At 39.9% G+C, this 13,777-nt stretch overlaps 1 pseudogene; it reads right to left on the bottom strand.

The window, feature by feature from the left end:
* The window catches only part of LOC110124313 (abasic site processing protein HMCES pseudogene), a 63,683-nt pseudogene that overhangs the window by 12,587 nt on the left and 37,319 nt on the right, over positions 1-13,777 (bottom strand).

Below are 13,777 nucleotides of genomic sequence, written 5' to 3'. Positions count from 1 at the left end.
TCTTTTAATTTCATGGCTGCAGTCACCATCTCCAGTGATTTTGGAGCCCAAGAAAATAAAGTCTCTCACTGTTTCCACTGTTTCCCCATCTATTTTCCATGAAGTGATGGGACCGGATGCCAAAATCTTAGTTTTCTGAATGTTGAGTTTTAAGCCAAGTTTTTCACTTTCCTCTCACCATCATCAAGAGGCTCTTATTTCCTTTTTGTTTTCTTCCATAAGGGTGGTATCATCTGCATATCTGAGGTTATTGATATTTATCCTGGCAATCTTGATTCCTGTTTATGCTTTGTCCAACCCAGCATTTCACATGATGTATGCTGCATGTAAATTAAATCAGCAGGGTGACAGCCTTGATGTACTCTTTTCCAATTTTGAAGCAGTCTGTAGTTCCATGTACAGTTCTAACTGTTGCTTCTGAGTGCATACAGGTTTTGCAGGAGGCAGGTAGGGTGGTCTAGTTTTCACATCTCTTTAAGAATTTCCTATAGTTTATTGTGATCCACGCAATCAAAGGCTTTGATATAATCAATGGGGCAGAAGTAGGTGTTTCTCTGGAATTCTCTTGCTTTTTCTATGATCCAACGGATGCTGGCAACTTGATCTCTTGTTCCTCTGCCTTTTCTAAATCCAACTTGACCATCTGGGATTTCTCAGTTCACATTCTTGAAGCCTAGCTTGGAGAATTTTGAGCATTGCTTTGCTAGCATTTGAAATGAGTGCAACTGTGCAGCAGTTTGAACATTCTTCGGCACTGCCCTTCTTTGGGACTGGAATGAAAATTGATCTTTTCCAGTCCTGTGGCCATTGCTGAGTTTTTCAAGTGTGCTGGCATATTGAGTGCAGCACTTTCACAGCCTCATCTTTTAGGATTTGAAATAGCTCAGCTGGAAATCCATCACCTCCACTAGCTTTGTTTGGAGTGATGCTTCCTAAAGCCCATTTGAGTTCGCATTCCAGAATGTCTGACTCTAGATGAGTGATCACACCATCATGATTATCTGGGTTGTTAAGATCTTTCTTGTATGGTTCTGTATATTCTTGCCATCTCTTCTTAATATCTTCTGCTTCTGTTAGGTCTATACTGTTTCTATTCTTTATCATTCCCATCTTTGCATGAAATGTTCCCTTGATATTTCTAATTTTCCTGAAGAGATCTCTAGTCTTTCCCATTCTATCGTTTTCTTCTATTTGTTTGCATTGTTCACTTAGGAAAGCTTTCTTAACTTCCCTTGCTATTCTTTGGAACTCTGCATTCAGATGGGTGTATCTTTCCTTTTCTCCTTTGCCTTTTACTTCTCTTCTTTTCTCAGCTATTTGTAAGACCTCCTCAGACAACCGATTTTGCCTTTTTGAATTTCTTTTTCTTGGGGATAGTTTTGATCACCAGCTCCTGTACAATGTTATGAGCCTCTGTCCATAGTTTTTCAGGCATGTTGTCTTTAGCTCTAATCCCTTGAATCTATTTGCCACTTCCACTATAATTGTAAGGGGTTTGATTAGGTCTTACCTGTATGCCCTAGTGATTTCCCCTGCTTTCTTTAAATCTTTCTTCAGATTTTGCAGGCAACATACACCTCGTTTGAGTCTGGTATTTGAACTTCTTGACCAAGTAATCAAAAAAGTTGCCATTTTTGAGTAGGGGACAGAAAAGAAATCTACAATTGGTCCAGCCTGCTGTGAAAGCTACTTTGTCTCTTGGGCTACATTCCCAGTAGATCCAATGGTTCTTAAAATATCTGTGGCAGGTAGAGATGCTGCATGAAATCTTTGGTCAGCCCCTCCAGATGGATCACTGGATAGACTTTAGGGTGTTAAGCGAAGATAACTCATTCTTTCAGATAGCAGTTTTCCTTTCAGATTGCCACTGGGCCCTAATAGAGACTGAGCACTTGACCATACACCACCAAGTTGCAATGCAGCCTATGCTGCAGGTAATGAGCTGGGTGTGGTCTGACTCACCAAGTCTTAAATTCAGGCAAGGACAACAGCACTCTGTTATCAATTGAAGGTGTTATATACCTGACAAGGCTCAAGTAGGTTTAGAGGGGCAAGCATTTGTGTAAGTAAGTGGCTCAGAGAACTATGGTACCTGTTTCTACTACATTTTCTTCTCTCTCTCAACCCACACCTATGGCTTCAAGGAGAATTCCCCACGATCAAGAGGGAAGAAAAAATGAGTCTGATTTAAGATGGCTCTGCATGATTTGCTGCATCATCTGGAAGGGGACAATTGTGGCCTCTACTCCTCGGTGGTCTTAAAAGACGATGGTGAAGAAATTTCCTCCTGGTGAGCAGAATAGGTGGGATTCCATTTCCATGTTCTGCTTCAAGACAACTTTCCATTTTATAACTGAGAAAACAGATCTGGAGTGTGGATGTGGTCCATTCCTGTCACTCATACCTCACAAAGCCACTACAGCTTCCTAGTGTAGTGGAAGGGATGATGCCTTCTTCCATTTTGCATATATCAGTTTGGGTTCATTTTCATGTAATATAAACCATTTTACCACTTTAAACACAAAGCATTTTAATATAAGGAATTAAGAATTTATGATGTTGACATTGTTACAAAGGCTGGAAGCACAACCCCCAGGCTGATACTGTGGAAGTTATTCTCAGAACAACACTGCAAAGTTGACCCACCCAAGGATGAATTATCTCTGCCGTACACAAGAAACTAGGCCATCAGATAGTGGCTCTCACAACAGTAGGTACCAGGATCACACCATCTTAGCAACAATTCGATGCTCACAAGCTTTTGCTGGAACTGCTGGCTTCAGAGCCTCACTGCATATGCTAGATCTGCATCAGCAAACTGAATGTGACACTTTTTGTCTCCTTTCCTCCTTACTTACTCTGAAGCAGGACCTGGGAAGGGACATTCCATGTCTTCCACTTAATATTAATTGTAAGAATTTCTTCCCTGGTGGCTCAGAGGTTAAAACGTCTGCCTGCAATGTGGGAGACCTGGGTTTGATCCCTGGGTCGGGAAGATCCCCTGGAGAAGGAACTGGCAACCCACTCCAGTATTCTTATCTGTAGAATCCTATGGATGGAGAAGCCTGGTGGGCTACAGTCCATGGGGTCGCAGAGTCGGACATGACTGAGCGACATCACTTCACTTTCACTTTACGGAACCAGTCAGTATACTAACGTATACTAACGTATATTCATTGTATCAATGAATCCTTAAATAAATCTCTCAATATAATATTAAGGTCACAACCTCTATTTTGAAATAAGGAAAGTAAAATGCAAAGAGGCTAAGAAACTTGGCCAAGATTCTGTTCTTATCGGTAGGAAACATGGATTAAATTAGAACTTAATCTTATCCAGAATTTCAGGGATCTAAGAGTTGTAATGTTCAGCTTTCTAACCTCTGCAGTAAAAAAACAGAAGATGCCTACTAGAACATTGGATCAGATGTTGAGATGGTCATTCTACCAAATCCTCAAACTGACTTAGATTTAAGATAACTGTTGAAATATTCCCCCCAACCCCGACTGTAAACTCCTTGAAGCTATCCACATTTCTTCTCTACCATACACCTTTACCTATACTAAGTAACTGGTAAATGTGTTTTGTGACGCTGATCCCATAGGCATTTTGGTTTCAATCCATGTCAGTAGCACTTGCTAAGCTAACAGGAAACCACTGCCTTTTTGAAAACTGGTTTTCCAGAGCACCAAACCAACTTAGGCCTTCTCCCTGACTTTAGAAAGAAAAAGTATTTTGATTTTACCAAAAGTCTTTTTATTCCCCAGACTTTGTTGTGGTTACATCAAAATGACATAGCAACATTCAGAATGTATCATAGTTACAGAAATTGAGGAATAGCATTTTACTGGGATTAAAAAAACATCATAAGGAAGACTGAGTGATACCCAGAGTACAGAGCACCAGTCAGGAGTTTGAGTTTTAGAATGGAGCTTGTATAGCAGAAGTGTAGGCCACACCTAGAATCAGCGGAACACGATGACCTGGTAGATACTCTGGCCAGAAGAAGTGTGTCAGGAAGAAGAGATGAACTGAACCTCTCCCAAGCTGCCATCAGCTTCAGGGAGAGTGAGTTGCGAACAGTAGAGACCAGCCAACTGATTCTAGTGATTTTTCAGACTTTCCCAGGAGAAATGGGGAATGTACGAAGTAAAAATGACTTCCTTGAGAAATACAGCACGTTCAGATTTGGATAAATTGAGCATGAAGAACCATGGGACATAGGCAATTTTTCTGTCCAGTCAACAGGTACTTGTGAAGGCACATTGCTCAGGAGATAAAACCTTTGGTTAGAGATAAAGATCAGGCTGTCTTCCCAGTATAAGTAGTAGTTGAAACCTCGTGTGGATGAAATTGCATAGAGTATGAGGATATAGAACTTTCTGCAATAATGGAAAATCCCATAACTCTATTCTGTCCAACAAGGCAGGCTTTTGTCATGGAATACAGCACATGGGACTTAGGAAATGAATTTTTATTTTATTTTAATGAATTTAATTTCATACAGCCCCATGTGTCTGGTGGCTATCCTATTGAATAATGCAGGTTTAGGAATAAAGACAAATAATGCTGAAAATGAAAAACTTAGTAATAACAATATTAGATATTTTAACTTGTAATGATGTCACCAAAGAAAAAAAAGAATACATGCTTTTTTGAATAATTTTCCTCCCATATTTTATCAAATGAATAGTAAATAAAATCAAGCAATACAAAAAAGATGTGTTGGAAACCAAAAGCTTCCAACTCTTCTCTTTCAACTTAGTGGTTGAAAGTTAGTGGTAAGTTCTTTTAAGAGTCTTTCTTTCTGGTTCTGCTGATAGTAATCATCATAACTTTGAAAAATATGTTTCTATTTCTCTATATTTATTTTTCAATATCTGATATTATCTATTGACTTCCTTCTAGGAAAAGACTCAACATAGCTCACATATATTATCCTTCACACTTCTCTTTCCTCCCTACTTGTTTATCTTCACTTTTCTATTGATAACATATATTACTTACATAATAAGTTTTCACTAGATTTCTACAGCAACTCCTATTTTTCACCTTTTGTCAAATATGCATTTACTTCCTTCTTATCCAGGTTATAAACATTTCTGTCCTGGAATTATATTAAGTGTGTTACACTTGTCTGCACTTAGTGATTCTGAGGAAAGAAGTGGCAGGGCTTGAGGAAGGAAGAATGTGAACCAAATCATCTGCTGCTTTGCTTCAATTCTCCATTTTACTTTACTGATGTAAAAATCATAACTCATTGTCTGTATGTCTCCAAATTTACCATATATTATCTTCTGATTTCTCACAGCCTTGTAAGTTATTAATATTTTTGTTTTGCAGATAAAGAAATCAAAATAGAAATACATAGAATGATTTTACCAAGGTCATGCAACTGGGAAAGAGGGACTGTGACAGTCAAGTTAGGTTTTCTGATGACATATTACCTTGCAAATCTGTCTTAGTAAAATTCCCTAACCATGGAAGTTGGCAAAGGAGCAATGGGTTAAGTTTCTTGCTTTAGGTTCAAAATCTGTGGTTGATTTTGGAACAGAGAAATTTGAATCTTATGTACTGTGTGTGATCACATTTTCTTTCAAGGGATTGTAGAAACAGCTCTAGGCATCTATTTCCTTCATGAACCCAAGTTGGCAAACGCTTATCCATAGGTAAAGACTCAACTAGCATTAACATTTATCAAGCACTCATGTGTTAGTGTATGGCTGAGGATATTTTGTAGGTATTATTGCATCATTTTATCTGCTCTTCACAGCAACTTTATGTAGTGGACATATCAGAGATGGAATTAAGTAATTTGAATGTAATAACTCATCCCATCACTGAGTTCTCTTCTTCTGTAAAATAGGGTAGAATAACCTGTCCCCCAGATATATCCTGCTGTCAGTAGCAGTGGCTGTGAGGAGATACCCCACATCTACGGTAAGGAGCAGAGGCTGCGCTTTGCTGGAACAGCCATGAAGAGATACCCGACGTCCAAGGTAAAAGAAACCCAAATAAGAGAGTAGGCACTGAGAGAAGGCATCAGAGGGCAGACAGACTGACACCACAATCACAGAAAACTAATCCAATCACATGGACCACAAATTGTATAACTCAATGAAACTAATCCATGCCGTGTTGGGCCACCAAAGATGGACAGGTCATGATGGAGAGGTCTGACAGAATGTGGTCCACTGGAGAAAGGAATGGCAAACCACTTTAGTATTCTGCCTTGAGAACCCCGTGAGCAGTATTAAAAGGCAAAAAGAGAGGACACTGAAAGATGAACTCGCCAGGTGGGTAGGTGCCCAATATGCTACTGGAGATCAGTGGAGAAATAACTCCAGAAAGAATGAAGGGATGGAGCCAAACAAAAACAACACCCAGTTGTGGATGGGACTGGTGATGGAAGCAAAGTTCGATGCTGTAAAGAGCAATATTGCATAGGAGTGTGGAATGTTAGGTCCATGACTCAAGGCAAATTGGAAGTGGTCAAACAGGAGATGGCAAGAGTGAACGTTGACATTTTAGAAATCAGTGAACTAAAATGGACTGGAATGGGTGAATTTAACTCAGATGACCACTATATCTACTACTGTGGACAAGAATCCCTTAGAAGAAATGGAGTAGCCATCATAGTCAACAAAAGAGTCTGAAATGCAGTACTTGGATGCAATCTCAAAAATGACAGAATGACCTCTGTTCATTTCAAAGGCAAACCATTCAATATCACGGTAATCCAAGCCTATGCCCCAACCAGTAATGCTAAAGAAGCTTAAGTTGAATGGTTCTATGAAGACCTACAAGACCTTTTAGAACTAACATCCAAAAAAGATGTCCTTTTCATTACTGGAATGCAAAAGTAGGAAGTCAAAAAACACCTGGAGTAACAGGCAAATTTGGCCTTGGAGTACAGAATGAAGCAGGGCAAAGGCTAATAGAGTTTTGCCAAGAGAACACATAAGTCATAGCAAACACCCTCTTCCAACAACACAAGAGAAGATTCTACACATGGACATCACCAGATGGTCAACACCAAAATCAGATTGATTATATTCTTTGCAGCCAAAGATGGAGAAGCTCTATACAGTCACCAAAAACAAGACCGGGAGCTGACTATGGCTGATCATCAACTCCTTATTGCCAAATTCAGACATAAATTGAAGAAAGTAGGAAAACCACTAGACCATTCAGGCATGACCTAAATTAAGCCTTTATGATTATGCAGTGGAAGTGAGAAATAGATTTAAAGGACTAGATGTGATAGGCAGAGAGCCTCATGAACTATGGACGACGGTTTGCGACATTGTACAGGAGACAGGGATCAAGACCATCCCCAAGAAAAAGAAATGCAAAAAAGCAAAATGGCTGTCTGAGGAGGTCCCACAAATAGCTGTGAAAAGAAAGGGAGCAAAAGCAAAAAAGAAAAGGAAACATATACCTATTTGAATGCAGGGTTCCAAAGAATAGCAAGGAGAAATAAGAAAATCTTCCTCAGTGATCAGTGCAAAGAAGTACAGGAAAACAACAGAATGGGAAAGACTAGAGATCTCTTCAAGAAAATTAGAGATACATTTTATGCAAAGATGGTCTCAATAAAGGACAGAAGTGGTATGGACCTAATAGAAGGAGAAGATATTTAGAAGAGGTGGCAAGAATACACAGAAGAACTGTACAAAAATGATCTTCATGACCCAGATAATCACAATGGTGTGATCACTCATCTAGAGCCAGACATCCTGGAATGTGAAAATCAAGTGGGCCTTAGGAAGCATCACTATGAACAAAGCTAGTGGAGGTGATGGAATTCCAGTTGAGCTATTTCAAATCCTAAAAGATGATGCTATGAAAGTGCTGCATGCAATATGTCAGCAAATTTGGAAAACTCAGCAGTGGCCCCAGGACTGGAAAAGGTCAGTTTTCACTCCAATCTCAAAGAAAGGCAATGCCAAAGAATGCTAAAAATCTACCGCACAATTACACTCATCTCACATGCTAGTTAAGTAATGCTCCAAATTCTCCAAGCCAGGCTTTGGCAATATGTGAACCTTGAACTTCCAGCTGTCAAGCTCATTTTAGAAGAGGCGGAGGAATGAGAGATCAAATTGCCAACATCCTCTGGATCATTGAAAAAGCAAGATAGTTCCAGAAAAACATCTGTTTCTGCTTTATTGACTATGCAAAGCCTTTGACTGTGTGGATCACAATAAACTACAGAAAATTCATAAAGAGATGGGAATACCAGACCACTTGACCTACCTCTTGAGAAATCTGTGTGCAGGTCAGGAAGCAACAGTTAGAACTGGACATGGAACAACAGGCTGGTTCCAAATAGGAAAAGGAGTACGTTAAGGCTGTATATTGTCACACTGCTTCTTTAACTTACATGCAGAGTACATCGTGAGAAACTCTGGGCTGGATGAAGCTCAAGCTGGAATCAAGACTGCTGAGAGAAATGTCAATAACCTCAGATATGCAGATGACACCATCCTTATGGCATAAAGTGAAGAGGAACTAAAAAGCCTCTTGATGAAAGTGAAAGAGGAGAGTGAAAATTTTGGCTTAAATCTCAACATGCAGAAAACTAAGATCATAGCATCCAGTCCCATCACTTCATGGCAAACAGATGGGGAAACAGTGCAAACAGTGGTTGACTTTATTTTGGGGGGGCTCCAAAATCACTGCAGATGGTGATTGCAGCCATGAAATTAAGACACTTATTCCTTAGAAGGAAAGTTATGACCAACCTAGACAGCATATTAAAATACGGAGACATTACTTTGCCAACAAAGGTCCATCTAGTCAAGGCTATGGTTTTTCCAGTAGTCGAGGTGGACTATAAAGAATGCTGAGTGTGGAAGAATTGATGCTTTTGAACTGTGGTGTTGGAGAAGACTCTTGAGAGTCCCTTGGACTGCATGGAGATCCAACCAGTCCATTCTAAAGGAGATCAGTCCTAAGTGTTCATTGGAAGGACAGATGCTGAAGCTGAAACTCCAATACTTCGGCCACCTGATACAAAGAGCTGACTCATTTGAAAAGACCCTGATGCTGGGAAAGATTGAAGGCAGGAGAAAGGGATGACAGAGGATGAGATGGCTGGATGGCATCACTGACTCAATGGACAGGAGTTTGGGTAAACTCTGGGAGTTGGTGATGGACAGGGAGGCCTGGTGTGCTGCAGTCCATGGGGTTGCAAAGAGTCTGACACAACTGAGTGACTGAACTGAACAAATATATTTTGCAAATGTGCATATTTGGAAGATGAATTGAATCTTGTAAGAGGAAATGAGATTAAGTGGTTTGGTTACTTGGGAGATAGGTGTAGACAAACATAACGCTCATGAGTAATAGTGAAGTGGTATAAGGCTTGTACCTTTTACCGGCAATGAAACTGACCCAGTGAATTGGAGTTGGGAACTGCTCATGTACTAAATGCAGATGACTCTGAACACTATTCTATGCTGCTTTATTCCAATGAACATTATGCTGGCATGATTGTACAATAATTATGGGTTCCTGGTCCACAAAACTCACCTAGGATATTTCCTATGATTTTTGGCAATCCTGTGATTAATGCAAACTCATTAAAGAGGTGTTTCAGGCATGAGACACAGGCAGGTTTTATGCAGCTTACCTGACAAAAGAGGTCCCTTTCAGAAAAAAAGAAAGACTATAATATTATAAATGCAAAATTAGGTACAAAAACAAATATATTTTTGAATGACATAATGCATCTCAGTTAAAAATATAGATGTTATAAACCTGAAATTTCCAAAAAATTAAAAATTCTGAAAATAACACAATACCTTTGTTAGTTAACACGCCTATACAATACTTCATTCATACTCATTAAGATTACATATTATTTGACTACCTCTTCCTATGGTAGTGCATTTTAGAAACTATTTTCTATAAAGAGAAGAACTACCTCAGTTTTCCTTCAATTTATTGAAGTGTATTTTTATAAAATTATTTTTAATAGTTTTGAAAAGTTTCATTCAACTTTATTATTCATTGTTGATGATGGAAAATGTCTATCAGGTTTATTTCCCATGTGAGATAGATTTGGGAGAATTTTTGTAGAGTGCCCCCTGGCTCCTGTATTTTAACTACCATTCTTCTCCACTGCCCTCTTGTTTCCTGTGCCAAACACTTGAGGGCCCATCTGTATCTTCATAGATACTGAACTTTGGCTCAGTATAGAAGCTGAACTTTGGTTTTGCCTTTCCTTTGAACCTTGGTGTTAGTTGGTTATGTAAGTGAAGGCCAGTCCTAAGTCAAGATAAAGAGCAACTTAACTCTTCATAAATTGACTGGGAACCATGTAATTTTATCCTACCTATTTTTGTGTTAGTCACTCAGTCATGTCTGACTTTTTGCGGCACCATGGACTGTAGCCTGATAGGCTTCTCTGTCCACGGAATTCTCCAGGCAAGAATACTGGAGTGGGTTGCCATTCCCTTCTCCAGGGGGACTTCCTGACCCAGGGATCGAACCCGGGTCTCCTGCATTGCAAGCAGATTCTTTACTATTTGAACCACGAGGGAATCCCTTCCACCTGCTTAACCCCAACTGAATGCTAACCTACCTCAATGTCCATTTCACCATATCTCACAAATGTGACACCCAACTTGAGGGGAAGAGTGATGAAGGGGGAGACAGAATGGAGAGGAACAGCACTCCTAACCAATTTCAGTTAAATAAAATTTATTTTTGAAAATTAAGGGGGAAAAAAGAAGCAAGAAAAATTGACATGGGAATACAATGCTAGGGCCCCTCTCAAAGCCTCAGAAGGGACCCATTAAGGGAGGTACTTTGAAATTTAACCTTTATTAGCTTCATATCAAATTCATTCTGACCCAAGGATTGTGGAATGAGTAATAAATTTGGGGTGCAAAATCTTGATTCTAGTGCTGGTTTTCCCACAGATTCATTATATAGGCCTTGGACAAATAATTCATCCCTGGCTCCTCAGATATTCCTTTACAAAATTAGAGTTTTAAATAGATAACACCCAAATTCTCTTCTCCCTCTGACATTGAGTTTCATCCAATAGAGCTGCTACAATAGCAAAATCCACATAAATGGGCACCTTCTTGCCTTCACAGTCTCAGGTCACATAGGATCTAGGTCTAAATTAGAAGGTAGAAGCAACCTGGGCTATCTCCTCTATTTTAGAGGCAGCTTGGTTTTCAAGAATGTCTTGGTTTTCAAGAATGCAGTGATCTCTTCTCAGGGGAAAAGGTGTAGCCTTTCCAGGGACTCTAGTCTCCTGTGTATCCCAGTGATCCTGTAACTCACTACAAGATTGATGAGGTGCTTGTTTCCATGGTGACCACTTCTGCTCTTCCCAGCAGCTGGAGGGCTTAACCCAGTCCTGACACAGCTTCCTCAGTTGGGCTGGGCATCCACTTAACCAAAGCATTCAGGGCAGAACTTGACAACTCGGCACTTTGGGCCCTGGAAGAGATTCCAAAAGGGAGAAGGGTGGGGGCATGGTAAAATGCCTCATCTGTGCTCTCATTTTTTCCATGGGTTAAGGCCTCAAGAGGTGTGTCCTAGCTAGAAAGGAACGTTAATGGCTAAAAAGTTTTAAGGGACTCTGAAATACTGAATTAAACATTTCTTACTGAGATGGGGGAGGCTGAACAATGAGATTTCCCCATACCATTTGCTTCTGACCTTCATAGACCAATCTTCTCTCTGTCCTGCTCTATTGGGCTAAGCTGGTCACATCTCAGTCTCAATAAATACACCTATTGCACCACCAATCAATTCTCTGACAGTTTCCAAGTCTGTTCTCCTCAAGCTGCTTTTCCCTAGGTCTGTCAGTATAAACCAAGAGCCATTTGCTTGAATGGAAAACCATGCCCAAAAGTTAACAGACAGTCACAGCTGTGTTAGGAAGATTCAAGCTCGAGTACATCTAAAATAGAACTCGGCCACAGAGGGCATGGAAATATGCCGTGCTCAACACTGCCAGGGAATGCGGCCCTGAAGCTTGGGTTTTCACGCCTCAAACTCATTAAACCCCCAGCCTGCATTTCACACATCATGTCCCTCCAGAATCTCTGGCTTCCTTCCTTCAAACAGAACATTCTTTTCTTCCTCAGGTGGCTTCAACTGGTCCTTGACTTGGTTATTGATACTACTACTCATCCAGAATTTTCTGAATGCCAAGGCTACTCTAGGAAACAGAATGTCCCTGGGAGGGAAGACTTGCTCTAATTATTAGAATTATTGGATAATAGGCATGTAGAGCTGGAGGGGATCCTAGAAATCATGTAATTCTACTACCATCATCCTACAGTTTGGGCAAAGAAAAACACCAAAGTTTATACAGTGATTTTGGATAATTACCAAGAAAGTGGGAACTGACTCCTTGCCATGTATTTATTTCTATTAGATCAGGGGTCCCCAACCTCCAGAATCTAATGCTTGATGATCTGAGGTGAAGCTAATGTAATAATAATAGAAATAAATTTCACAAGAAATGTAATGCAATTTAATCATTCTGAACCATCCCCACATCACCCACTCTCTGGGCCATGGAAAAATTGTCTTCCACAAAACCAGTCCCTGGTGCCAAAAATGTTGGGGACTTATTTATTAGATCATTTAAAAATTGAATTGCTATTCTTAAAACCAAATAATTTTGCGAAGATATTTTAGGTAAGTTTTATGGAGGTAGCTATGTACTACAATCATCAAGTCAATTGCCTTAATAGCTTGCTTTATTTAGTTTTGGAGTAAAATCTAGCCTAGAAGAGTCACAGAGATTATCCCCTGATATACACACACATCCTGGATATTGTTTTCATTATCCAAATCTCCATGCACAAATGGTACAGACATATATCCATTCAAGAGACCATTAAATTATGGGCTGTGTGCAGGTGTTATGGTCATATGGAGTAGTAAAATGGGAAATAAAATAATGCCAAGGTGGATTTCTCAACAGAGAAAGAGAGCTACCATGGCCCTCTCTCATCCTTGAATTCTGTGGCTGTAGGCAAGACAGATTGGGATACCTATTTTTAAAAGAGTTAGTATGGCTAAGAGAAAGAAGAAGAGAGAAGGATTAATTTAAATGAGGTCCAAGTAAGGCTTTCGGGAACGTAGCATAGGAGCTGGTCTATAGGATGGGTAAGGATTTCACATGCATGCTATGGCACAGGAATGATCATCAAAGATGGGGAAACAATGTGGACACTGAATGGAGGTGGGGAGGCCACTGAGCTTGTTGGTGCTAACTTGTGACCAGGGGATCTACATCCCATGGCTGAGTCAGAAGGAGGAGGAAGCACAAGGGTCTACTCAGAAAGGGAATTCTCAAGGAGCCATGTCTAACTTTCTGGTGTGAATTCCCATATCTTGGAATAAACACTAAACAGGTGGGACTTTCAAATGTTGAAAATCCCTTGTTTTAGCTATTTTCCTATAAAGAAGTCTCAAGAGCTTCCTGCTTTCCTATGTTCAAATTCTGGGTTTTTACTTGCTAACACTGAGATTTTAGACAACTGGTCCAATTCTCTTGGAGCCTGTTTTCTTATCCATGTACCTTGCCTAGGGTGCTTGTGAGAATTTAAATTAAAAAAAAAGCCTGAAAATTGCTCAGAATAGTACCTGGAACATACTAATATTTAAATTTTCCCCTGTGAGTTCAGCCTCACAAGGCACAAAGATGGGTATGACCATCAGGCTAGCTGGATCAATTACTGAGGCTTGGGTTTAACTGTGACAAAAAAAAGTATGATTATATGCAGGGTGATTA

The sequence above is a fragment of the Odocoileus virginianus genome, chromosome 4, assembly GCF_023699985.2.
Source record: "Odocoileus virginianus isolate 20LAN1187 ecotype Illinois chromosome 4, Ovbor_1.2, whole genome shotgun sequence".
NCBI classification, from domain to species: domain Eukaryota; kingdom Metazoa; phylum Chordata; class Mammalia; order Artiodactyla; family Cervidae; genus Odocoileus; species Odocoileus virginianus.
Note: the sequence above shows the minus strand (reverse complement) of the source record. Positions and strands in the feature narration are given on the sequence as shown.